The sequence below is a fragment of the Chelonoidis abingdonii genome, chromosome 2 (assembly GCF_003597395.2).
Source record: "Chelonoidis abingdonii isolate Lonesome George chromosome 2, CheloAbing_2.0, whole genome shotgun sequence".
NCBI classification, from domain to species: domain Eukaryota; kingdom Metazoa; phylum Chordata; order Testudines; family Testudinidae; genus Chelonoidis; species Chelonoidis abingdonii.
Window position 1 is genome coordinate 196,000,361 of NC_133770.1, and position 27,282 is coordinate 196,027,642.

Genomic DNA, 27,282 nt, shown 5'->3' on the forward strand with positions numbered 1-27,282 from the left:
CAAGCACTGAGATCAAACAGAAATACTGGTGTAGGATTTAAACTGCATGAGAGCTGAGGGCAAAGAATGGTGACAATATGACCAAGGGAAAGCTGAGGAATGCCCCGAAATGTGAATGTGGTGCTCCTAAACGAACACTTGAACACAACCTGATGCCATGCCGCCCAAGGAACTTTTTGCGATACGTGACAACACTAGGTCTTGGCAGCAGTTTTGGAGCGACAAGCTCTGCTCATGATCAGTCAGCTGCCCTATCTCATTTTATGTGATCCTGGAGAGTCTTTCCAGGTGTGTTTTGTTTTCTGGTTATACAAACTTGTCTTCATGTTTCAAATTTACCTGGAGGATTGAACAACAAATACCTGTAATAATCAATGGGCCAAGATAAATTTAGCAAAATACTCCTCCATGTATTAAAAAGACCCTTTTACCACAAGTGGGATTCATCCTGAGGGAAAAAATAATATTCCCACTGGGTCCTTCTTTCTATTAGGAGTTTCCACTGGGATGGGAACAGTGAGCTTCTTTATTTTGACTGTGGCTCCCTTGGAGCTCTGTTGGCAGATACTGGGTCAGCACATCCCACAACAGCTCTGGCCAGCATAACCAACTTTTGGAGCTGCTCTGGAGTTCAGCACAAGAGAGATTATGGTTGCTGTCTGGTGTGGCAACCTTGCAGATTTTCCACCTCAGACATCCACTTTCAGTGTTTACGTCAGCATAAGAATTTAATCCTATATTTATAGGCAAACAGCACCTAAAACCATCATAAAATTGTAGACAAACATAATACACATGCTTACACATACTCCATTACAAGTACAGGTAATCCCCTTGGTAGCAGTGAAACTAAAGTCTAAGTACTACCATTATAAAGCCCAGTTTTACAGAATTTAAAACTAATCTATTAAATTTTACTCTTCGCTGAAACCTGCCAAGAAAGGTTTTGGTTTCAAGTGGAAACTGTCCAAAAAATACACATGGCCATTTTAAAGTTAGGCAAGGACAGAAAAAAGGTAAATTGGGATACTGAATGGCTCTGGGGCTATATAATAGGCTATGGGGCCTTTTACCTCAGGGTTACCACTTCAAAATCTAACCCAGGTTAATACTGAAAGTTATTAACATATGATGGCGGTACAATGATCTCCATGTGAAATGTGTTTGGTGGGCTCAGTCCAGCTCCTAGTGGAGAGAGGTCCTTATATCAAAGAACAACTCCCAGGTGGCACCAATTTCTGCAATTGATAACAGTCTCAAAAGTGAATCTGAGGACTAAGTGAAATGTGAAGTAATGCTTTCTCCCCAACAAGCATTCCTTGCAGAACAAGGTTGAGGCTCGGTGGTAAGGCACTGTCGGTAAGTTTTTGTGACTACTATCTTTGCAGTACCTGTTGGTTAAGCAGAAAGATGTCAGCCTCCAGATCTATCAGTACTGTCGTGGGACAAGGCCAGATGGCTACAGTAAAGTATCGAGGAACAGGTATGTTAGCCCCAGGCTAAACAAATCCCTAGTACCGTGGTGAGCACAGGCGTGTAATGAGCACGGGGGTGTACTTGGCACGGTTCACCCCTGTCCCTAACACCTGCCCTTTCTGTGGCAAGGAGACCTTGGCACACATTTATTTGGAGTGCGCCAGGTTGCAGCCCCTGTTCTGGCTCTTCTTGAATATCTTCTTGCATTTTTGGTTGCACTTTTCCCCTCACCTTTTTATCTACACCACTCTCCCACTCGCAGCCACAAAAGTCCGGGATCTGCCTTATCAATCCTCCTCTTGCCCTGGCCAAACTACAGTCCTCTCAACACCAGAACGGAGAGCTTGGATGGTATTTCCTGCGACTGTGGGCCTATTTCTGCTCTCCTGTCCATTTCGCGTCTCCAGCAGAGTTCCTCTGGGCGGCTCCACTGGTCTCCCTTTGATGGCTTCGAGAGCAGTGGGCGTAGTTTTCTCGGTTCTCTGCTTGCTTCTCATCAGGTTCCCTCGTTTAGCCTATGACCTCACTCCCATCCTGTTTTTTTTTCATTAGCTGTCCACAGAATTGTCTTGCGTTGGATGCCTCCTTGAGGCTGGGGAGATCCTTTATAAGTGGGGGCAGGCTTTATGCCCGCCCTCCCGTTGACACTTTGGAGCATGGCTAACACAAAATGCAAGTGCTCCAAGTAATCAAGGCCGACGTTGCCAATTAGATCCTTCTAGAAGACATGGAATAACTACAGCTTGGTTAAGAACACCTGCCAGCAATTAAAGCAGGCTAATCAGCGCACTGGTTAAAAGAGCTTCACTCCAGTCGGCCGGGAGAGCAAGGAGAGACCAGATGCTTGTGCAGAAGCTGGAGCAAGAGCGCCAAGGAGCTAGACTGAAGGGGTGCTACTTGGAGGATTTGATGCGAATTATCAGAACATCAAGCATATCAGACACAGAGGAAGTCTCTGTACGGAGGATAAAAAGTTTTTGGAGGCTAGGCTTTAGGGGAATCGGCCAGTGGAGTTGTAGCTGTCATACGCAGCTGTACCGGAGGCACTATAGAAGCTGACATTCAACGAGGCCCACTGGGCTGGAACCCAGGGGTACCCGAAGGCAGCCGGTTCACCCCAAACTCCCAACTCCTATCAACACAGAGGAGTTGACCCAGACTGTGGGTTCCACAAGAGGGGAAGATCACTGAGGTGAGCAAATCCGCCAATAAGTGCAGGATCCACTAAGATAGCGGAGGAACTTTGTCACAGTACGCATTGCCCGGGATTCTCTGCTTGGTGTCTCCATCTAGATACTTTGTTTTGACCCTGTGATCTACATTGCAGTCCCTGTTTTACTAGGTCAGGGGAGGGCAAATTACAGCCTATAGGCCAGATCCGGCCCACTAGCCATTTTAATCTGGCCCTCGAGCTCCCACTGGGGATCAGGGTCCGGGACTTGCCCCGCTTCAGGTGGGGAGCAGGGTCGGGGGCCACTCCATGCAGCTCCCTGAAGCAGCAGCATGGCCCCAGCTCCGGCTCCTACACGTAGAGGCAGACAGGGGGCTCCTCTCTGCACGCTGCCCTCGCCCCAAGCTCTGCTCTCGCAGCTCCCATTGGCCGGGGCAGTGCCTGTGGACAGTGCAGCATGCAGAGCCAGAGAAGGAACATGCTGCTGCTTCCAGGAGCCGCTTGAGTTAAGCGCTGCCTGGAGCCTGCACCCCTGAATCTCTCCCTAGCCCCACCCTCCTGCCCCACTCTTCTGCCCCCAAACCTCTCATTCCCAGCCCGACCCCAGGGCCCATACCCCCAGCTGGAGCCCCTTTCTGCACCCTGAACTCCTCATTTCTGGCCCTACCCCAGAATATGCACCCCCAACCAGAGCCCTCACTCCCTGCCCCAGCATCCCAACCCCAATTTTGTAAGCAGTCATTGCAAGCCATACAATTTCTATTCCCAGATGTGGCTCTCAGGCCAAAAAGTTTGCCCACCACTGTTCTAGGTTCTGTTACACTTCACCTCATCTGAAGGGACAAAGTTTTTTTTGTTATTTCAGTGAGTTCCACCCTCCTCTCCCAGATTTAAAAAGGGTCATTCCTTTTGCAAGCATCATACTCACAAATGAGAAAGAAAACTAGAAGTTTACCAGATATGATTTTGTAGTCACAAATGGTTTCAGTTTCATCTAGGGTGACCAGATGTCCCGATTTTATAGGGACAGTCCCAATTTAGGGGTCTTTTTCTTATATAGGCTCCTATTACTCCCCATCCCCGTCCCAATTTTTCATACTTGCTATCTGATCACCCTAGTTTCATCAGTGAAATTTGGTGATCACTTGGTCTAAGCAATCCTTTCAGGATAATTTTTAAGCACTTCACAGAGAGGCTTGTTGTTTTCTTCATTATTAAAAATGAGATCTAAAAAGAAAATGCACACAGAAACAAAATTGAAATCAAAACATTTAGGGGTGTACATACTATTTCCATCAAAATCAACAGCAATTTTGCAAGTTTAAGGCCTTTTGAAGACAGTGTAAGCCAAAAGCCAGGACATTGGAGGTAAAAGCTCAAACAGTTTTTAAACTGCCTCATTGTGCCTATGTATTGCAGCATGAACAACATAGTATGTTATGAAGACAACTCTCAAACCTTATTCAGAGAAGCCTGCCATATAGATACAACTGGGCATGTTAAGGGTGGACTTTCAGCCTTAACTATATAATTACCTAACCATTGCTAGTTAAAACCAGACACCTTTAGCCAGACACCTAAAGCCTGTTCTTTAGAATGTAGCTTTTTCTTTGTGGATGTATAGATTTGGGTTTTTTGTGCTTAGTAAATTTAATGTTTCTATAAATATGTTTCAGTAGAAATCCGATCCATTTCTGCAAAGTAGCTGTAAAGTGCTACCATTCTTTCTTGGTAGCATTTTATATCCCTGGTGTACTTCCTTTGTACAGTTGTTAATGACTGTGCAAGGTGCAAGGTAATAGAGAATCAGGCCCAGAATATGTAAATGTGTTATAAACAGTATCTATGAGGTTAATTTATATTTGGCTCATGTTTCTCAAGGGTTATTAACAATATATTGCTTTGTATTCTTAGAAATCAGTGGCACCCATGTACCCATGTCATTGTTATTGAAATAACAAAAGAAATCCCCTGGAGGCCATTTAGAAGCAGTTTGTTGTAGCCAAGGCTCCCAACTAGTTTAATTGTACTCTTCCTGTTAGTTTGTTAAAACATGTATGCAAAGATATAAGGAATGATTGGGTAAAGCATTCAGTTTATAAATATGTGATTCATGAGTTACATGTGCCTGTTATTCTTGTTTCTCAGCTGCTGCTATTCAATGTACTTACATGTGCCTACAGCATTGATGCCACCACTGTCAAACAAATAATCAAAAATTACAGACTTTAAGACAGCATGAGCTTTCATTCCTTGGTTTATTGGCAGCTTGTGGTACATAAGGAGTGCGGGATTGGGCCTTACATTCTGAAGGACAAATTTTGTTTCATACTGTTAGAAAAACTAGTGATGATTAAGAATGAATAGACAGGTGTGTGATTTATTACAAATGAAGTATTTTTTAGAGAGAGAGAGTGTTTATTTTATTTTTCTATGTTATGAATTTCATGTTTTTGATCATTCACATAGCCTTTCTTCCAGATACATTGGGATAGATGTCAGCCACTTTAAATGTCATTATAAGCCAAATCCCACCACAGAAATATAAATGTTGCTATCATGGCAGAATGCAATGTACAAATACTTCTTATTTACACTGTAGTTTAAAATGTATTTTCCAACTACAAGAGTATATAACATTTTCTAAACAAATAGTCTAATTTTGTATACATAGGCAGCTTTTCTAATAGGATGCCACAACTGAAAATTACCATATAATTCTTAAGGTCCACTGACACAAGCACATTATTAATCTCTTAATGAAAACATGAGGATTGAGCTGTGTTTTGCACCTTTTTTTACTTTTTACTAAGAGCAGGCAGCAGATTGTTTTGATCAATTGGAAACAATTAAAACAAAGTCTGTGGGGCTTTTTACAGCTGCATTTAATAGTGAAGACCAGACTCTTTACCTCTGATTAAACTGGTTGCTGTAATGCCCAACTATTTTTTGGTTTGTCTAAAAGTGGCGAATTGAAACTTTAAAACTTAATCATGAACTTGACTGAAAAATATTCAGCTGTATTTCAGTGTAACTATAAGTATTCACTATGTTTACTGTGTGGCATGCATATACATTTCTCTTCTGATTCTGAAAACTACTTTGATGCATTAAACTATGTTTGGCTGGAGAATCAACCAGCACTACCTGTTTCAGCAGTGAATTTGAGTTAAATAAGATGGGTAAGAGGAAAGCTGAATACCCTATTTGCACATTAAAAGCTGATCATTAATCCTATATTTTAACTCTACAACTGTCAGGAGCTATTATTTCCCAAAGAGTCTGACAGTTCAAGGGATAAACTGGAGTGGGTCCCATTATAAAGGTCTATGAATAGACATCAGAATAGTTTGTGCATCAAACCCCAATGGCTATTAAATGTGATACTTTAAGAATCAATTTGTAGCAAAATTAAGGCTGAGGGATGTGAATCCTGGGACAGATTCTAACAAAACAGACATATAACTTATAATGTAGCTTTTTAAATACAATTAAGCAGATGTAAAGATGAAGGTAAAGACCTTCAAACATCCATTGATATTCTTCCCCCTATACTTGGAAAACTGCTTCAGAAAAGGGATCAAACTAGGTGATGTGCTGAAATATTGCCTTCAAAATTACATTTTCAATTGACTTTAGTGCAGATCAGTAAGAGAGCTGATAGTTTACAAGTATTTGAGAATATACAATAAATAAAACCGAAGAGCTCTCTTTGTAAAAAATTGTAGTTTCTAACAGGACATCCTGCTGAGTTTTATCTGTGTTCATTAGGCTTTAAAGCTGGGATCAGCTAATTCCACATGAAAAGATCTGGGCACTTGCAAAACCAAATAAGGGGTGATGCTGTACTTAAGCTTATTAAGAAGTTTTAGGTTAACACTAAAACCTGTTTAAAATGGTTTGTTCATAAACAGTAGCTCTTTTCACAATACTGTACCACGAGTCTGATTCCTAACAGGAACAAACCAAGCTACAAGGAAATCAAGTAAAACTCATGCAATTGCAGCTAAGTTTTTAAAGTCCATGGACTTTGCTTCCACACCCTCAGCAATTAAAATCTTAAGCATAAAAGGCTCCATTCACCACTGTGTTTCCCCAGTTTTATGCCATGGTAGCTCCACTGAAATCAGGGAATCTGGCCCTGTGTACAAAAATATAAGAAGGAGGAGGACTGGAAAAAGATTGACAATCACACTTTACCAACAGAAATTTTGTAGCTATCATTGAGGTTTCTTTCTGTAACATCTTTCTGTTTAACAGTTTGCATGTCAAAGTACTGGAGACATTAGGGACCTTTATAAAAGTATGATGATTTGTTTAAGATATAACAGCCTCTGTACTTAGAAAGTTAATCATTATTTATTATTCAAAGTAGGTTGTAAATATAAAATATTAGGCATAATGAGGCCACAGATCATTTTAATAGCTGAAAATGGAACCCAACTTTTTATTTAGGCTATGGAAGAACAGAAAAGAGTTTATTACAGTAAATACTCATTCTTTATTCTGTTTAGAGCAAGCTGAGAAATGAATGGAAATTCCATAAAAGCCTCACTTCATACTTCACTGCTTATTACAGATTTTAATATTTCATTTGAGACAGCTAAAAGACCTATACTATTCTGAACTATAATATCTAGTGAATCATTTTCTGTTTTTGATAACTTTGTATTAAGTATTTCTGCCTTTTTTCATACTGTGAAACACAATTAACTATTAATCACTGTACAGCCAGTCTCCTTGCTCAGCCAGTTCTAGTCACCTTCTCCAGGATCACTGTCTCAATCCCATTTTTCTCCCTAGGCCTAGTCACTTTGCTCAACCAGTTCCACCCTCATTTTGCCCCAACGCGTTGTCTTCTGTCCTCTTGCCCAAGAAGTCTCAGTTGCCCCACCGCCTGGATCCTCATACTAGTCTCCCTCCCTTATCCAATCTAACTCCCTCCCAACTCCTTGTTGCAGTCCTTTTGCACAGCCAGTCCCAGTTTCTCTCCCTGCCCTCCAGTCCCAGTCTTGCTAGATCTCTTGTTCCAATCTACTCTCTTTCCCACTCCCTGGTCCAGCTTTTGGACTCCCTGCATTTGAATCAGACAGTTTCCTTCTCCTCCACACTGCATGGGTGCCACTGAAAGCACAGGAGAGAAAGGCTCCCTGCTCTCAGTTCCAGTGTCTGGTCCCACCCAGGATCACATCAGCCATTACAGAAAAAGTTTGGCTTCATTCCTGTAGCCTGGGGCTGGAGCATGCTCAGTTGCTCTGCAGGGTGGTGCGTGTGCAGTCTGGTTAGCAGTAGGAGATGCAAGAGACTTAAGGATGCTCATGAGCAGAGGTGATGTGTGGGGGAGGGAATGTGGGGACATATGCCTCTTCAGGATTGCTGCTTGGCTTGTACTGAGCATGCTCAGTAACACCCGCTGAAACTGCTGCCCTCACTCTGCGCCCTGCATCTGCAAGTAAAGGTCATCTCTGCTTATGATGATAGAATCTTAGAAGATTTTAGTTAAAATCAAATAAGTCTCTACTGAGCATGTGCAAACTGTGATTTTTTTTTTTTTCCAAAGGTTTATACCTTGGCCAGATTAGGGCAGATTTTCATGGAGAGGACAAAAGGCACATCCCTGCCACAAAGGCCACCCTCTCCCACATTCCAAAGCATGAGAGAGCTAGAGCTGTTCAAAGAACAAGTCATTACAATGTTTTAATATGGGCCAAACTATGTATTTTTCTCCAGACTCCTTCTCTGGAAGGACTGAACAATTTTGTCTGAAATTTTACAAAACAATTCAGCCTGAGGCAGACACCTCAGAATGTAAATTTCAGTGCTGAATGGTTAAAGTTTGGCAAAGTTATAAGCAGGATTTTAAAATGGAAAGTGGGAACCTTAATAATAGGGCACAGTACCAGCTCCTCCTATAATATATTTATTTATACGCACACAGAGGCTAAATGACTATATTGGTAGGTGTGGGTACATATAAATACACATACATAAACATGCCTGTGCACTGAAAATTTGTCTAGTGTTCAAAATAATTTGTTTATATGTGATCTCTCTCTCTCTCTCTTTATATATCTATATATATCTATATATATATATATCCCACTGACTTCATTGGGAGCAGGATGATCAGTACTGTAATCTTATTAGAGGAAAATCGGTTCAGAAACCATGTCCTACTTTTGTTAAATGCAATGATGGAGGGTAGTTTACACAATTGACTGTTTATATTTTGACATGTTAATTACTCACCTAGCTTGTGAAAATGGGTTGATTCATTAAAGAAAATCTAAATGTCACCATTAAGAAAACATTTCTTTAGAGGGCAATAAATCCAGGTATATAAAAATAGGCTTCTGTTTGTAACCTTTAAAAGAAGAAGTAACTGTTCTTACTGTCTTTCTTGTAGAGAGCCAAGTGCAATCACCACTAGAGGAAATGATTCAATTCAGCTCAGTTTCAGCAGGAAAGCTAATTGTAATGTGTATAAAATGTAAGAATATCTGTGCCTGCTATGCACACACAAAGGTTTTGATTTGCATAAAAACAGTGCTGAACTGGAGTGGAAACAATGAAAGAGTGTATAGGTAGTCACCTCCCCCACCAACCTGTCTCTGTCTACTGAAAGGGAGTTTTTGGTTTCATGGCAGAAACACAAATAAAGCATGAAGGTAAATAATTAAAGCCTGGTGCTATGGGCCAAAGTAGTTTATTGTTATCTGGAGAGTATTTGTGCATTACCGACAGAGCTTATTTTGAAAGATTTTAACTGTTTTCCTAAGAGAAAATGTAATCCTGTCCAGCATTTGCAAAACTTATATTACACCAGGAAAAAAAATACCCAGCAACACAGCACATCTGCTTATCTGAAACCTAATATTGTTATCGTAAGGTTTTGTAAAACTCACTTCCTGTCTTTATACTTACACAACAGGATATTTAAATTACAAACACAATGAAGAAGCTAGGCAAAATGTTCAAGTATTACTCGGAACATCAAATATATTGTGGTTAATTTGATACTATGATTCCTGGTGAAGTAACTTTCAGAAATAATTAGTAAACACAAGGTCACTTCTAAAGTAGTGTTAATTAAATAAGCTATAATTATTAAAATCAACGAGCACACAGTTTAATCATTTTATCAGCTGTTCCACTAGTCTGTGAAAAACTAATAACTTCCTATTATAATGCCAGCCATTAGCCCCAATACACTTAAGGGTCTATCACTGGTTCCCTTGTTAACTTGGTCTTCAAGGTTTAATATCACAGCTGTATCAAATAGCACTGGGTTGACATTTAGCACACGGGTGTGTTTGGATGTTACTCTTTCTAATACATCAAAATTAAACCACATCAGCCAGATCAGATATAGAAATAAAATTCTCATTTTCAGACACTTTTTATTTGCTTCCTAAATCTGAACATGAATGAAGTTTAAGTCCATAACAAAAAGCCTCTAAGTTAAAAAACAAACAAACCCTCCATCAATATCAGTTTATATTGATGACGCTATTTTTAGCCCAAGTGTCCTTATTTGTGCGCACTTATGATTTATATGTTTGCCATCTTGGACCGCTAACGGGAACCAAGCTTGCACCTGTTTAACTGCCATTGACAACTGCCCAGTCTCAGTGGCTCTGTCTACACTAGATTGTCTTTGAGAAATCACTTGCCATTGTACTGTTTCCCCTGAAACTCCTCTGGCAGCAGCAATGGTGAGGGAGTTAGGGTAGAACAAGACACAGGCATTTTTAACCATCATGTCATACAAGCCTGCTCAAAGCGGTCTTGTCTATGCTAGACTTCTTTGGGGAATCTTCCACCACCGATTTAATGCCAGTGCAGCTCCACTAATGATATTCTGTGGTCTTCATTCAATGGTGGAAGATTCCCCAAAAGAAGTCTAGCATAGACAAGGTGCAGGAAGCTACTACAGTTTTCACCACTGTGTTGTCTAGATCTGCTCTCAGCAAGGTTAACACTATTTAATTTTGAAAAATGAAACTGGAGGCTTCTTCATGATTTATTTAATAATAAACTGTCATACTAGTAATCTGTAGCTCTCAAAGAACTTTACAAAGTTTAAGTATCACAAAGCCCATTTCACAGCTGTGGAAACTGAGGCACAGATAAAGTAACTTGTTTAAGATCACCCAGTGCCAGCACTGTGAACAGAACCCAGGTTGCCTGACTCCCTGTTTTTCCCAGACACAACAGACTATTATCAAGCTAAATTTGGCTTAGTTTGATGTCCTAATGGGCATAGCTACACCATCTCAGGAGAAGCCTCACAGAGGATCCTCTCTGAATCACATTTTTTCCTCTTGCTCGTGGCAGAATAATTTGTTAGACCCTTCACTGGATGTAGTAGCACACTCCCCTAAGCCCCACATTGTTCAGCAATACTGGATGACATATTGGAAGGGGCAGGCAGAGCCAAGGCTCCAACTACTCTTATCCGCTTCTTTCCCTCCCTGATCAGTGAGGGGAGGGATTTACTGGGCATATAATCCATTCTCTTCCCCCTGTGCCTGGACCCAAGATCTGGGGAGCCCTAAAATGGTCACAAAATGGGCTGCTGGGAAAAGTCTCACTCCTTCTTTTCCACTTGAATTAGTGCCAGGCAAAATCTGCCCTTTTAGTAACAATGATGAGCACTAAGGTAGGAATAAATCTTTTGGCTAAGATAAAGTGTATATATAGCTTCTGTTAGTATATATTTAGTATGACATTATACTTAGTTTAGTAAATGGATGCTATCTATACCTTATCTATCACAGATGAAAAATATAAATCAATATAATTCATTCATAGGTTTATGGACCCAAAGTTCTCCAGGGAGCGCTCAAATCCACATAAAGGTTTTGAGGGCCACATTTTGCATCCATATCTATGATTTAGCTTAAGTAAGTGTAAAAATCATGTTGTTCTTATGGGGGAGGGATAGCTCAGTGGTTTGAGCATTGGCCTGCTAAACCCAGGGTTCTGAGCAGGGCCGGAGCTTCCATTTAGGCGGCCTAGGCAATCGCCTAGGGTGCCAAGATTATTGGTGGGCGACATTTTGCCGGAGGGGGCGGCAGGTGGCTCCGGTGGAGCTGCTGCAGTCGTGCCTGCGGACGGTCGGCTGCTCCCGCGGCTCCGGTGGACCTCCCGCAGGCACCACTGCGGCAGCTCCACCGGAGCCATGGGACCAGGGCATGGGGTGGCAAAATTGCCAAGCATCTAGGGCGCTAAAACCCCTAGCGCCGGTCCTGGTTGTGAGCTCAGTCCTTGAGGGGACCACTTAGGGATCAGGGGCAAAATCAGTACTTCGTCCTGCTAGTGAAGGCAGAGGGCTGGACTTGATGACCTTTCAGGGTCCTTTCCAGTTGCATGAGATAGGTATATCACCATATATTTTGGAAGGGGGGGGAGATGGCTCAGTCGTTTGAGCATTAGTCTGCTAAAGCCAGGGTTGTGAGTTCAATCCTTGAAGGGGCCATTTGGGGAACTAGGCTTAAAATCGGGGGATTGGTCCTACTTTGAGCCAGGGGTTTGGACTAGATGACTTCCTGAGGTCCCTTCCAATTCTATGACTACATAGCTGAGATGCATAAATATGATAGTTAAGATAAAACACAACTTTAAGTTACATAAACTAGCCACACATCCATTTGTTTTAGACAAAGTATAGGAAGAACTGTATGTGTGCTGAATCCAGTGAGTTTTGATCAGATAATGCCCTTTTTTGGAGATTTTCCACATCACACTTGGAAGTCATGTGGATCTGGAAAACCACATTTCTTTGTAATATGGTGGGATATGATTACATAAGAATGTTACTGTCAGTCTCTTAAATGCATAATCATACAAGGTCTGGAAATTTACCAGTGAACTGCTGAGGGAAATTTTTTTACTCTTAATATGGACTAAACATATCTGGTAGTCAAGGAAAAAACACTTGGCTAAAGACCAAACAGATATTTCCTTTTCTAAATGTCCTTGTGAGCAAGTGCAAAAGTGAATGGGATGTTTGCATGAATGACTTCACTAAGACTTTGTAGAGCAATACTATTGCACAGTATTATAGCAGAAGAGTGTGCAAAGTAAAACTAATACAGCTATCCGACAAAGTGGGTATTCACCCACAAAAGCTCATGCTCCAAAACATCTGTTAGTCTATAAGGTGCCACAGGATTCTTTGCTGCTGATACAGCTATATGATTTTTTGTAACCACTAAAGGTCTGAGGTGGAAGGGACACACAGATCGCAAAGTGTGCTGGGCCACCGTTAATGTTCTGTTGCATTGTCCTCACTGAGTGATGTCTACACTGCAGTTGGATGTGTGATTGCAGCATGTGTAATCTAGCTAGCTCAGGCACCAATAGCTGTGAAGCCACAGCAGCACTGACTTCAGTACAGGCTAGTCATTGAGTATGTATTCAAGGTACTAGGTGGACTTTAGTACCCAATCTGCTGCGGCTTCACTGCTATGGGTACCCAAGCTGTAGGGTGACCAGATAGCAAATGTGAAAAATCGGGACAGGGGATGGGGGGTAATAGGAGCCTATGTAAGAAAAAGCCCCAAATATCAGCACTGTCCCTACAAAATCGGGACATCTGGTCACCCTACCAAGCTGCCAGTATGCACTCACACATATCTTTGGACATTAGTACCTGTTTTATTGAGAGATGGAATGTTGGCTAGGACAGCTTTAGCAGCAACATTCTGTTAGCTGTTTGTTTCCTTTTTTTGGCAGCATTGTCACTACACATTATTTTGCCACATATTATGTTTATTTCACTTTGCCTCATTGAAATTAATAGGATGCTTGCCCCCTTTGATATCAACGGGATTTGGCATGACATTTTCATCTAGGAGAAATAATATTTCGCATATTGTATAATATTACATGGAAACATATTGCATAGTAATAACAGTGTGATTAGTGATGCATCTTATGTTATGAGAACATTGTTGCACCAGTAATGTGGACAGCAGCTCTACTGCATATGATTTTATTATGCATAACTCTTTTACTGTGCAAAGCCTCATTGAAATGAATAGGACACTTGCACCGTTGACTTTAATGGAATTTTTTGCAGTAAAAATCATATGCAGGAACATTGTACACAGAAGGAATATGTGGGCTGCTGGTGTATATGAGAACTGTTTTATATATATATATAGACTTCTATATTAATCTTAGAGGAAAAAAGCATGATGCAAATATGAAAAAAAAAGATGAGACATCAACCCACAATAGCAACATTCAAAATCAAGGATTCCCCTCTGTCTTTAAATTACCCTATTGTGTCTCTGCTCTCAAAAGCAGAATAAATTATTCTGGAATAAAGTGATTTTTGTTCCAGAGGAGAGTGTCCACACAAGGAGCTATTCCAGGATAGAGTCATTCATTCATAGATTCCAAGGCCCGAAGGGATCATTGTGATCATCTAGTCTGACCTCCTGTTTAACACAGACCATAGAACTTCTCCAAAATGATTCCTAGAGCATAGCATTTAGAAAATGATCTGCTCTTGATTTTAAAATTGTATGAGATGGAGAATATACCAGCTATTGCTCAGTAAGCTAGGCCACTCCATTTCCTTGTGTAAATGAGATCTCATACAAGTTCAGATGCGCTTAACATTACCAAACCTTTTGTTGCCTCTGATTCAGCCATATTAGCTGCCACACAGGACCTAGGTGCAATGAGATGACAATGATTAAATAGCAGCCCAAATGTGGAATTCTTTTACATTTCCAAGTTTGTCAGGACATCCTGAAAACTTACTTGAACAAAGTTTTTGTACTTAATAGGCAATTGTACTGTAGAGTGACTCTCAGCATAATACACCCTTTCTGTACTCATTTTAATAACACACTGAAAAGAAGTAAAGGGGATTAATCTGTAGAAAATAAAGAGGTAGAAGTGCATGCTCAGATCCTGAGCACATTGCATATTACTAAAATATCTTTAAGTCCTCACCACAGAGGTTTCTGAAAACCTAGCAGGCTCTAAGTAAGGCCTTTGTTGACATGAGTACCTCACTTGTTACAAAATGCTCTGGGTTTATTAGCTTTGGAGTTTCACAGGGGAAAAAAAGCAAACGACTCTCAAATTCTGTAGCTAACTGACTTTAATAGCTCACTTCTGCTTTTCAAACCAAATGAAAATGATTACCTAAAAAATCTTCTGAAATTTCTATTCAATATTAGGGTATTTTTAATACTAGTAATTATGGGTATTTGTTTCAACTTCTTTCTCACAGTAGCCAGGGATAACTTAACTGGTTCACCGTTCTGAATGATGTAAAAAAAGATTTGATTTTTGTATGATTTATGTATAAATTAGGAGATTAGCCCATTTGGCACAAACATTCATAGAGGAAAAAAAACAGTCTATCAGCAGTTAAGAAAAAATCAGTGGCAAGTTTTTGAAAGAATTCCCATTCTCAGAACAGTTTTAACTAAAACTGTGCATATTTTTCATGACTTGGGTGTATTATTATTATTGTTATTGTTATTACAGTACCATAGGTATTCATTGTGCTTTTACTGTTTTAAGTATGTAATATTATTTCAGAAACACAAACTACACTGTATAGGTTTAAAAGTAATAGATCTAAAATAACATCATACCTACCTACAGTACTTCAAGATTCCGTGATTTGACTGTAATCTGCAGGCAAAGCTATATTAATAAATGGGTTACAGCCACAAACATCTGATTTGAATACAGATCGTGTATTTGAGCAAAAGTTCAGAGGCCTTCAGATTCAGGGTTTTGGTTTGCCTCATTGTAAAGTTGGAAGCCATTTACAAAATTTGGCTCTGGCCTGAAATGGGATCTGCGTGAATGGACATCTGTGCTGTTGTGGAGCCCATGTGGATCTGATTGCATAGCAGAGTCCTGGATTTCAAACACGGCTGAAGTTTGAAGGGGTTCAGATCTAGGATTTTGATTTGGGCATATCTCTAATTACTATCTGCAAATTTTCAAATTTACACTTAGATCACATGATTTTGGCAAATTCAGTATGTTATGCTAGCTGTTTTTCTCCTTCTTCTGCATGTTATTAGAGACCTTCATCTCAGTGCTTATGGCATATTATGTTACAATGCTAAAACTCCAACAAACTTCCTCTTAAACATGTTATTTCTACTCTGTTGCTCTTGATATTGATGGCTATTTTGACCTTTGCAGTTCTCTAATTACTGAAGCTTTAAAATAGTACAGATCAGGTAAAATGTTCTCTTTTTGAAGTTCCTTTTTCCTTGCATGCCTGAGCTGAAAAACCATATGAGCCAAGATTATTAGAACACACAGACTATTGCATAAAAGTTGAGAGAAAATTTGACCAATGTTAGCAAAAACAATTAGCTGGTTTGTTCCACTTTTACTTCTGGGGGTATTTTTCCCTCATGTGATATTTAACTCAGTAGAGGATGGTACATACATGAGTTTCCCATGCTGTTATATAAATTATTCAAAGCAGCCTGCTTATTAAAATCTACAAATGAGCATTTGTGCAATCTCTTTTCTGCTTTCCTTTAAGTGTATGAAAGATCACCAAATAATACACCATTTTAATGGTAGCAATCAATCTATTTGGTTTTATGATGAGAGTTATTTTTGACATGTTATAGGTCATTTTAGTTGTTGTACTTTCTTTGTTCAGTCCAGTTAGAAAAGAGTACAAACACTCCGGTGCAATCAGTTATGCATGGGGGAACATAATAAGATTTTTTGGGGCTGAGAAATAGCCAATTGTTTTGCCTTTACAAGAGTGCAGCACATTAATGGTTCGGGTTCAGTGTGCCGAGCAATTAGCATATTGTAGTTCCATAATCAGTAGTCAGCATGGAAAGAAAAAAGACCACTGAAATATGACCTACCAAAGATAGGAACTCTTTAAAAACAGGCATCCTTACTGAATTTGTCTTTCTTAAAATTAATTCTACTTTGTGGCCTAGTTCCTTTTATTTCTAAAACTATTATGGGCCACATCTGTGGAATCCCGTATCTGCTATTTTGAAATCAGCTGCTGTTGAGATTCTTTCAGTTAAGTTGAAATTAAGAACAGGTTTGTGGGTTCACTACCTGCTGTGAAGGTTTATAAAATTGCATATGGGTGAGAAAATGTGACTGCCTGGGTTGGAAAAGTTGGTATTTTTATAGAGTACTTAGTATGAAGTTAAAATAACAATGTGAACTGAAGCTGTACTTACTTTGCAACATCAACTTTTTCAGCTTTCTTCCTCAGTGCCATTGTAAAGGTGCAACTGAATAAGTGGATTTAAAACAGAATGTGAAATCTGGATTCAATTGAACCAAAGTGTAGAAATCAGAATCCTTCTATAGCTTAGCAACTGTGTTTATGTTAGAGGGGAAAATGACTGACATGACAGTTAAAATGCTGATTCTGTGAGAGAGTTCACAAGATTAGTTCTGTCATAAAGAAAAATTAGGTTTATTATAATATGGGTCACACGGGGGCTATAGAGTCAACTCCTGCTCACTTTTCTCATGTGAGTGGTTCCATTAAAGGCAATGGGATAACTTGCATGAGCAATGCAAGCAAGATTTGACCCACATCCTCACACACCCATGAAATAATAACTTGTCATTAGACTTGCCAAAAACTCTGGTGTGGTTACATGTTGAAGGAATCTTCAGATGTAGAAAGGTTGTGTACACACTTTAAGTTCGCCTAATGGAAAGTATTATTTCAAACTATTTGCTGGATTTATGCTTGACTAAACTAACAGAGCAGGAGAGCTTGACCTCCAGTTTATGCAGATTCACAGAACATCAATATGTAAACCTATGCTGGATAGTGGATAATGAATTGGCATCGTACAAACTTCATAAAGGATCTGGCACTGTATGGCTACTAAAGAATATCCAGATTTTTGTGGCACACATTACAAGTCAATGTATTTTATCAGAAAAAAATGTATTTGTTACTGATTGAAACCCATTTTGTTTCACAGTGGAATTCAAGCCACAGATAGAAATTAACCGTGGTAGAAAACCAACTGGTTAGAATGGCATTTAAGGAGTTGTAATTGCAAATAGTCAGAAATATTGGTAAAATGTTATTTTAAAACATAATCACTGATCATTGTTGTGCTCAATAATCTTTGTGGTTTCTCAGATATATGTGATGGTGGTATAGATACTCCTATTTGTAAATTCTGCCTATACTATCTGTATTTCTAAATTCAGTAGAAAGAATCCATTTTAGAAAGGTAAATAATAGATAGTAGAAGTTCATTTGTTTTCATTGTTGTTGCGCCTTGTTTTACCCATGGTGTACTTTGTATGCAAAAAGCCTGGGTTAGATAAAAACAGGAGATGAAGGCAGAGTTACAGACTGTAAAGCTGAAGGGGTTGTTTGGTAAGGAATGTTTTCAACAAACTTGATGAGAGACACCAAGAAAACTGCCAGTCTGAATGAGTCCTGCAATGTGGAGGTAGAATCTTCCAGAGACTAGGGGCCTCAGGTCATCCCGATAAGCATTATTTAGATGTACATTATAAATTTCAGAGGTATTTGTGCCAAAAAAATCATACTCCACAGTACTAGAATTAAATAACTCTGAATTAGCATACAGTGGAAACTAAAACAATTAAATCCTCTAGTTACAATTCATTGAAAGTATCTGTATATATGATACAAATATGTAATATTTAATCACAATTTGGTTTCTTTGCCTGCCTTGAAGTTTTTATATATGTTTTCACCTCCCGTTTTTACAGCGACATGGCCTTTTATTCCTTGATAGTCTATTATAGTGCTTCTCAGGAACCTTTCTTATCTAAAGTTCCACCAATCATTCCTAAGGCTAAGTTATGCAGACAAGTCATTGCACAGATTTTCATCAAAATGCCATTTTCCTTAGCTTGAGAAAGCCTAGTCCCAAATGCTGAACAAATAATTTATTAGACTGTAGCAAAAGTAAATAAATGTTTTCCTGCTCCATGTATTTCATTAGCCAGACTTATTATACATACAAGCCTATAAATAGCAAAACATGTATTGAGCCATTAATATCACTGACAATCTCATACAAAATACTGTAATATAACTAAAGAATTTGAAATGGGAGTATTTCTCTGGGAAGATTTCAGAAAAAGATAAAATTGGTAAACAGTGTTGAGAAGCAGATTAATCAACTAGGATAGTGATATGTTAATAACCTATTTTAAAATTAACAAACATCTTCTCTACCTGAAACTTTTAGCAGTACCAGTGTGGTTATACTAATTCAATTTGCATATCTTTTAAGTATTTGAATTTATATATTCTTCTCATTTTGCTTTCTGAAACCAGAAATGCTGGAATCAACAGGGGAAACATGACAAAATCCATTATTTAAAGTTACATGGACAGATGAACTCTGATAATGACTTTCTGCACGATTAATATACATGATTAATATTGTCATTAGTGTCTGTACCTCTTCTGAATTGGGGATTCCATTAATGTTGAGTTCTTCTCATCTACTAAACGTAAGGCCCAATTCTTCAGTCCTCCTTCAGAGACCCATTCCCTACTCTTAATTGGAGTAACCAGTGCAGGACTGAGTCCTATGGAAAGGAAATGTGGAAAATATTAAGGGCACTGTATAGAGATGCAGTACGCACAGACCTGAGTGAGCTCACATTTTACTGTCTTAAAGGAAAGAATCTATACAGACTAGAGAGAAAAATAGGCAGGTCATGAAAATCACATTTTGATGTGGAGGAGCTTGGAAATCTCATGCACCTTTCATTGCTCTAAACTGTCAATTTTCACCATATGGAAATTATTAGCCTAATACTGTAGTTTTAAATACTGCCCAAGAATGCTGATTTATAATGGATATTTTATTCTTTGAGTAAAGAATTGCTAAACTGCTACATAAACTATAACGATTAGGAAAATCTGCACACTGCATTTTGTGTGCCATTAGTTTTAAAGGGATGAATTCTGCTCTGACCTATGCTTATGTAAATCTGGAATAACCGAAGTCAGTGTCCTTATGGCAACTGGAGTAACTGAGAATAGAATTTGGCCTTGAGTTTTTTAAAAAAAAAATCTGTAGGAAAGGTTAGGAAGCATAAGGAACAAAACACAGGCTTTGGAATATAGATTATCTACCATGATGAAAGCATTTCAAAACACTACATTAAGGTGAAAAAACTGCGTCTGAAGTATAGACTAAGTGCATTTAAAATTGTCCTTTCTGTGTATTTAGACAAGCTATGCATATGCCTAATATTTTTCTGTGAATTAGAATGAAATTTGATTGTTCCAACAAAATACATCCCACTCAGGCATTCATGCTGAAACTAGCAACAATTGTCAATGACCTTTAACATGCCTGCTATTCAAATTAGTGCAGATCATTAATCACACATAGCTTACATTTTATGATTCGTGTATCCTTCATTACAAACTTTCTCTCTTGCTTGCTGCCCCCTCTCTCCCTTTTTTCTTTATTCCATGTCCTCTGGTAATAACCATTGACTATTGTAGGGGTTCAGAACAGGATCGTACATTTTGGAAGCTGTCGGCAGTAGTTTCTGTCGCAAGTGCAAGAAGTTGGAGGGGTGACACAGCGAAGTCAAACGTTGCGCGCACAAATACCACAGCACTAGGTAACCGTTTTCAAGCGCAGACCTTGACTGGCAAGAACCACGTTCGGGGTGGTTTGGACAGTGTGTTCCTCTTACCTGCTAGTTATTCCTAGGTGAAACATGGCAGAAAAGGAAAGCTCTGGGGTGTAAAGATAATACTAACCCGCCTCAGAAGTCCAGCATGGCAATTCTACATCATCACGATTATTACAACAAACAAACAAAAAGCAAGCACTCACAATCCCCAACACACTCTAGAAGTCTAGCATCAAGCTTCAGAAGATTAATTTAGCGTTTCCAGCCATAGACTAAACATATTCCAATCGTCTATGGCACACATACTTTGAGTGATTAAACTGAGCTTTGCAAACATACAGGAAAATAAGGTTTGAACTTTTCAAACATATGAGTGGATTATTTTTTTAAAAAGCCATATGGCAGATTGATTTGCTCAGAGCTCTTTCAACTCTTCCAGCGTAACTGTTGAACACCATTACCCTTTGATCTTGATTGAGGACTTTAATGTTTTTGTTACTGTGCATTTGAATAAATCTATAAATATTTTACCAGTAGAGTTAAAAAAGGATGTTTCTAATATAAATGCATCTGGAGCAACTCGAAGCCCTTACATTTCAGAGCTTATATATGTGGCTAGTGTATAATAGTTTGCAGAAACATAACTTTTCACACAAAACAATACACACACTTACATATCCATTTCTATGATAGCTTCCAGTAATTCAGCTCCTGAATGTTTTAGTCATTTGAAAGAAGGTGAGATACATAACAAATCTGATAATGATTCAGTCCTATTAGTGGAATAATTATTTGTATATGACTCATTTCGAGCATCTAGACTTTCCCCGCATTGTACCAGAACTTTGCTGATGAGACAATAGTAGATAGTGTGTGCATTTAATATAGGACAGACCATTCTCCCATCTGGGGGAAGACATCAACCTATACATTGGAGGAAGCCAACGAAAAACAACTGGGATTCGCCAAAGCCACGCTCGATCTTTGGTCTGGTAGTCAAAGCAGCCCCGGCTGGCCAAAGGGCAAGGGAAAGTTTGGCGCTGAAGGGGCCCCTGGGCTGGGGCTTGGCATAGAGAGTTTGCAAGTCGCCCCCCCGTCCGCAGGAGTGGAGCTGGCGCAGTGAATCATGTGCAGTTCTTTCCTTATTGCATTCAGCGCATGGTTTCACCTTCAGATTCTTGTTTGTCTCTGTGTCCTTTCCCAAATAATATTACCTTACGGGAACGAGGTAAGGCACAGGGTGGGGTGGGGCAAAATCTCCGTAGGATCCTTTTCTTTTTTTGAGGGGGGGCGGTTTGGGGGGATGTGGATCCTCTTAATTCGCCCGTGGGAAAAACTTCGCTTTTCCAATTAATGGTTAGTCTTACTCTGTAATTTAAGGGATTTAAAAATGGTAACTTTGTACTGTTTGCCGAGAAAGAGATCATTGTTACTGCAGTGGTGGTGCTATTGGGCGAATTTATGGGCTGTATGAGCCTTTTGGCTTTGTACACTTCGTCAAAGGCGTGGGGGGCGGGGAGTGGAGAGAGAGAGCTTGAATGCTATATTCATCCTTGAAGAAACAAAGAACAAATTGCCTTACTTTAAAGTAAAATGCTTTGGCTAATGAAGGTGGGTGATGGGACTTCAAGCTTTCGAGCCTCGAGTCGCTACTTAAATTATTAAGGGTTTTTGCTGAGTAGTATTGATTCAGTATGTACATGAAATGCTTGATGCCTGGGGTGTGTGTTTGTGTGTGTGTTTTCCCTTCATTTTTTAGTTGCTCTCCCTTCAGCTGCGCGTATATAACTGGATGATAAACATTAAAAGAAGTACACAGCTCATCAAAGGAAGTTGGGGCTGGTGGGGGTGGAAAACAAGTATTCACAAATAGACACTGGAACGCTGAGAAGGGCTTGAAGAACAATGTGTAGCAATTACTTCCAGAAGATGAAAATAGCCCAAGGGGTGCGGGTGGGGTGGGGGAGGGACTTTAATGTTTATATTTTTAAAAAGGACACAGAGAGAAGGAAGAGTAGATATAATGCAGTTCCAGACATTTTGTGCGATAAAAGCTTTCCTCCTCCCCCTTCCTCCTCCCACTATCTCCAGTGAAAATTAGCATACCAAATAGTTGCGATCCTAATTTGAATTAAGATGCTTCGACTAGTTTAAGAAACTTTGTCTGTCTAAACTTTGTGGTAAGAGAACAAGTTGGGATATTAACATAGGCTGAATGTGTATGGAAGCTTGTATAGAATGACAGTCACCCTGTTGTTTTTGCTCTAAGACCAGCTAACCTCTGCAATTAACTACTCCCGAGAAACCCTGGCTTTTAAACTGAAAAGTGCTGGTTAGGAGTCAGCACCATTTGTTATGAGCGTTAATAAGCTCCCGGCAGTAGACAAGTATCTTCTGGGGAATGTGCATTGTGTGTCTATGTCCATTACGCATATAGCTAAAGAGGCACTTGGACACTAGATGTTCAAAAATAAATTTGTTCAGACTTCTTCCTAAACATGAACCCTGGTCTTTATTTAATCCAGATGCAGGATTCCACCCCCAACCCCATATTTGTTGCCTTATTGTTGGTTTACAGTTTCTGAAAAGGCGACTGGTGTAACCTGTGGAATTTGAAATGCAAATAAAAGCCTGTGGGAGTTGAAGCAGAACAAATCAGCATTTATAAAGTGAAAAAGATTTAATGTATTTGAAACCATTGCAAGATTTTTTATAAGAACTGAATCGTGACGTCAAGTCGTTTGAGCAAGATTTTTTTTTTTGTAATGTCTGAAATGCGGGTATGTGAAGTGCTTACAGGAAAAACAGATTACAAGATTAACATCTGTTAACATGATCGTTTATCTACAGCCAAAAATAGGTCAGTCCTTTCTTAAGGAAATACGACTGCTGGGCGCATGATTAAATAATAAATTTAGACTAATGAGTTAAATACAGTGCGTGTGTGTTATAGTCTGACCTGTGTCAAAAATATTTAATTCAGAGTCCTTTGGAGATCATTGTAAGGTCAAAGTCCCTTTTTAGGGAGAGGCACAACTCTCCCTCCTCTTCCTCCCACCCCATTTCTTCTTCTTTCCGTTCCTTATTGCTAAATGTTCTCCCTCTCCTCCTCCCCCACTGAAGCATTAATGAATGTTTTCCATCTCCAGTATTGTTAAAGGACACCAACTCTTTCCGTGCAAATGGCTAAGTTTCCTAAGCTCTGGGGTTGTTTTGTCATTAACTGAGACAGTGGCAAAGAAGACTAGGAAACGCCGATGCAAAGTAGCTCTCTGCTTTGCATCTGCCTACCCCCAACTGTGATTGACAGCCCAAGCCTCCAATCGCCACTTCTTCCTCTCCCTAGGACTGTGTGTGTTTGTGTTACTACTCAGACCTAGAACCAGGCTGCTTTATTTATTTACATATACCTTGGGGTGCGTGTGTGGATAGATAGAAATCTGCATAACTACCTCAAATCTCATACAAGACAACCATATACCTCTGTTAGGTCCATAATAATGAATATGTAAAGAGTCAGCATATGAGAAGATTTCAAGTAACAAGTTGAGACCTGCTGGAGGAGAAGAAATATAAAATGATCTCTGGCTATATTTTTACAACACGGTTGCAATCATACCTATGTGAGGCAAATAGTGTATTGACGTCCAAGAGTTACACCCATTCTCAGGTCATCCTTGTTTTAGCAATCTTCACTTTTTTTTAAAGTGACTGCAGAGTGCTCTTATGAAAATCACTTTTGGGCCTTACAGAGCAATCGATTTTTAGACAGAATTCCTCACTGATTTCAGATTGCTGCTGAAAAAGTAGAATGGTCTTTCATACCGGGAAGTAAAACAAAATGATCATGTCTCAAACTTTTTGAAGTTTTTGTAATTTTTTTTTGAGGGGGACACAGTAAATATTTAGTTCAGTGTGAATCCTTGAATTTTAAAGCTCATTGCTCTAATAGAATAAAAATGCAGCTGACCAACAGTCTCTATGAATAATGGTCATTTCTAGACTACACAATAGGCACATTCAGTAAAGGAATGCCTGTCATGAACCATACCAGGTTTTGTGTTTAGTTAATCCTCTACCCCAACTTCACTCCAAATATTGATGTTATAATTTTATTTTTGTTTGGTGTATCAAGAATGTGCTACTTGTGATCTAGACCTTCAGTTAGAGTTTAGCATTTTCTGTGCTTAAGGGTGGATTGTCATTTATCTGTTGAGCTCTTATGTTGTGTAACTGCGGTAAAAGGATGGGTGGGTTAGAGGTAGGACAGTTGAAGGAGTAAATGCAACCTTTTGTATAAAACAACTGCCCAATTCACTCCAGAGATGGCCAGAATCACTCCTTGTAGACAGAGCCCAGAGGATGTCCAAAGAGGAGCCTTTATCCTTTGGCCTTGTGCTACATACTTTATTTCATGCCTGCTACACTAAATGAGTTAACTACCAAAGGGTTTTTCATTAACTGGACTTTGCAGCCACATATTTAACTTAAAAAAAAAAGAAAAAAGAGCATAATTTAAAAACGGATCTGAACAACACAGCGTGGAAGACTTTTTAACTCCTTTTCAGCCTATTTTAATACCAGATAACCTTTGTGCCACTCCTCTTCTCCCCAACCCCGTGGGTCTGGTGCTTTCAGAGAGGCTTGTTGGGATGGGAAAGGGAATTGCTCGACTTTGTCTTGAACGTTGCATTCCTCTGTTGCATTAATATCCTGCATCGCCTGGAGGAGGCAGAACACGAATGCAACGAAGAATACAGCGGCTTTAAGACTGGTTGCTGTGGTAGATGGTTTTGCAGGGCTGATGTGGCTGGAAGGTGTGTGTGAGAGAGAAGGGGAGGGTTTGTACCTGGGCTGGCCGCGCGAAGGGAGCGGGCCAACCCCAGCAGCAGCTTGTTGCTGTGTGTTGGATGCCGAGGGAGGGAAGCAGGGAGGAGTTTGGCTCAGGCAGCTTTTGCATTCAGTTGTCCGCCTTTATAATGTAGCCAGGACGTCACAGCCATGTACTGTAACACAAGAAGTTAAAGAGGCAGAGGGGAAACAGCCACCCCTCAACTTCTAGTCCTTAACAAAGGCAGAGGCAGGCAGGGATCTGTCAAGAGAACCCGGCGCCAAGAGGGGGAGGAAAACACAACGGGGGGGCTCGAAGAGATCCAGGGAGGCGCAATTAATGGAGGAGGAACGTTTTAAGGAGGCGAGGGAGGGGGCAATTGAGCTCAGGCGGCCCCAGCGATGTCCTATTGGATTACGTGGGGATCTTGTTGCTGGTGAAGCATAGTGGCGTGCAAGGTAATTACTTTCTATTTTAAACTCTAGTTTGTTATTGTTGAAGGGAAAGCGGGGGGGGGGCGGGGGGGAACTTATTGCAAGGCGTGGCGTGCCCAGAAATAATTACGTAAGTATTCAAACCGGCTTGGTGTTGCTGACAAGAGGGGCAGTTTGTTCTAATAGCAAGGAGGGAATTTGTTCCTGACAATGTATCGATTTGGAAAGCTTGAGGGAGGGGGTGAGACAGAGAGAAACATCGCTCTCTGTCTGTGGACAGATGAAACTTGCTTGCAAGGAACCCAGATGTATTTCTGGGCGTGGGATAAGGCACTAATACAGAGTAGTTCTGCAAAACAAAGGGGAAGGATGGTAGCTGAATTGCAGTTTTCCTGCGTTCGCATTACACTGTTGGGCTTTTTTTTTTTTAAAAAAAATCTCTGATAACACAGATGAACTGACCCAAGTTCTGATTACTTTTACTGTATGAGTGCGTCACAGAACATCTTTATCTTTCAATATTATGGTGCCACTTTCTCATTAGTGAAGGGAGGACTTTTATAGTTTGTTTTCAAGTGTTCTGTAGCTGGACTGCCCAGGAGACAATTAAAAGTGAGATCCATTTTTTAAAATGCTGTTAACTCCAAAATGTTACACTAAAACAAAGGTACTTCATTTCATGTAGCCATGTCCATTAATCACATAGATGTGAAGTAAATACCATTTAAAATTGTCCTCTCAAGCTGAAGGCAATAATTATGTTCCTTTCCCCAGTAAAATCTTGTCTGTACAGTAATCAAAATGAAACTGTTTTCCATGTAGCAGATAAATACATGTATAAGCTATTTAAATATTTTTGATGCTAAGGTAACATAGGCATCATACATTTGCTGTGGAAGAAAAACAACCCTCATTTGTGTAGTGTTGCTTCATTTTCTGTCAACATGTCCTTTAGTTGTGACAAAACCTGAAATAAGCTGTCCTGTTTATGCTTGTGTCTGTCTGTGTGTCTGTATGTGTGTGTATATATATATATATGAAAGAATGGAATTTATCTGAGGTTTTTCTAGTAAAACTGGAAGCTGAAGTTGTATAGAAACACCTGTGGTGTAATTAGTATCACAGTTATTCAAAGAGACATCTTTAGTTTCACAAGAATAACTGCCATAGCCATCTTGAATAAGCTCTATGTAATAAAGTGATCTGCATGTATATTTGTTTTACTTTGAAATAGTGGTATTATGTATACCTTCATTAATTCTCAGACATTAGAAAAGACTCTTTTCAGTTATATCTAATAATCTTCTGAATTCATTTGTGGGGCCTTGATCCTGTAAAGTCTGATGATGTGATATCCTGGTTAGCAAGTATTATTACATATTCTGTATTACTAATGAAAAAAATAAACCCCAAACTATGATCAGATTGCATTTATTTGAAGTAGTTGAACAGTCCTGATAGAAAAAAAAATCTGAGAGAGAAAATTTAAAGATATTTGAGAATAACATGGTCTTAAAACATTGACTGATATAACAGATGGGTGTCCAACACTTGTTGTATCAACAAAGAAGTGGTGCTCATAAATTAGCATAGGTTCTTTCTAAGAGGTTTTATAGCTCATCATGACCTTTTAAATTGCTAAACATGACTAAAACAATATGCATCAAGAGCTGCAGTCTCTCACTAAATATAACTGATTATTACTCAGTACTCTGGGGAAA

The 27,282-nt window shown here is 39.6% G+C and overlaps 1 protein-coding gene and 1 long non-coding RNA gene across 6 annotated transcripts in view; one reads left to right on the forward strand and one right to left on the reverse strand.

Annotated features, from left to right (window-relative positions):
* Positions 1-3,730: 3,730 nt before the first annotated feature.
* LOC142046228 (uncharacterized) lies at positions 3,731-20,200 on the reverse strand. Its single transcript, XR_012655121.1, has 4 exons — positions 20,049-20,200; positions 19,099-19,228; positions 16,864-16,917; positions 3,731-3,874 (listed from the first exon to the last, which is right to left on the reverse strand). It is a non-coding gene; the product is annotated as an uncharacterized LOC142046228 (long non-coding RNA).
* Positions 20,201-21,426: 1,226 nt separating this feature from the next.
* Positions 21,427-27,282, forward strand: part of ZNF516 (zinc finger protein 516) — a 155,368-nt gene continuing 149,512 nt past the window's right edge. For 3 of the 5 annotated variants that reach the window (XM_075062904.1, XM_075062902.1, XM_075062901.1), the window contains exon 1: positions 24,936-25,585. The gene's annotated coding sequence lies outside the window, so the exon portion shown is untranslated. Of the gene's footprint in view, positions 21,525-24,935; positions 25,586-27,282 lie in introns of those variants that run through there. The other 2 variants (XM_075062903.1, XM_075062905.1) reach the window with 2 other exon arrangements.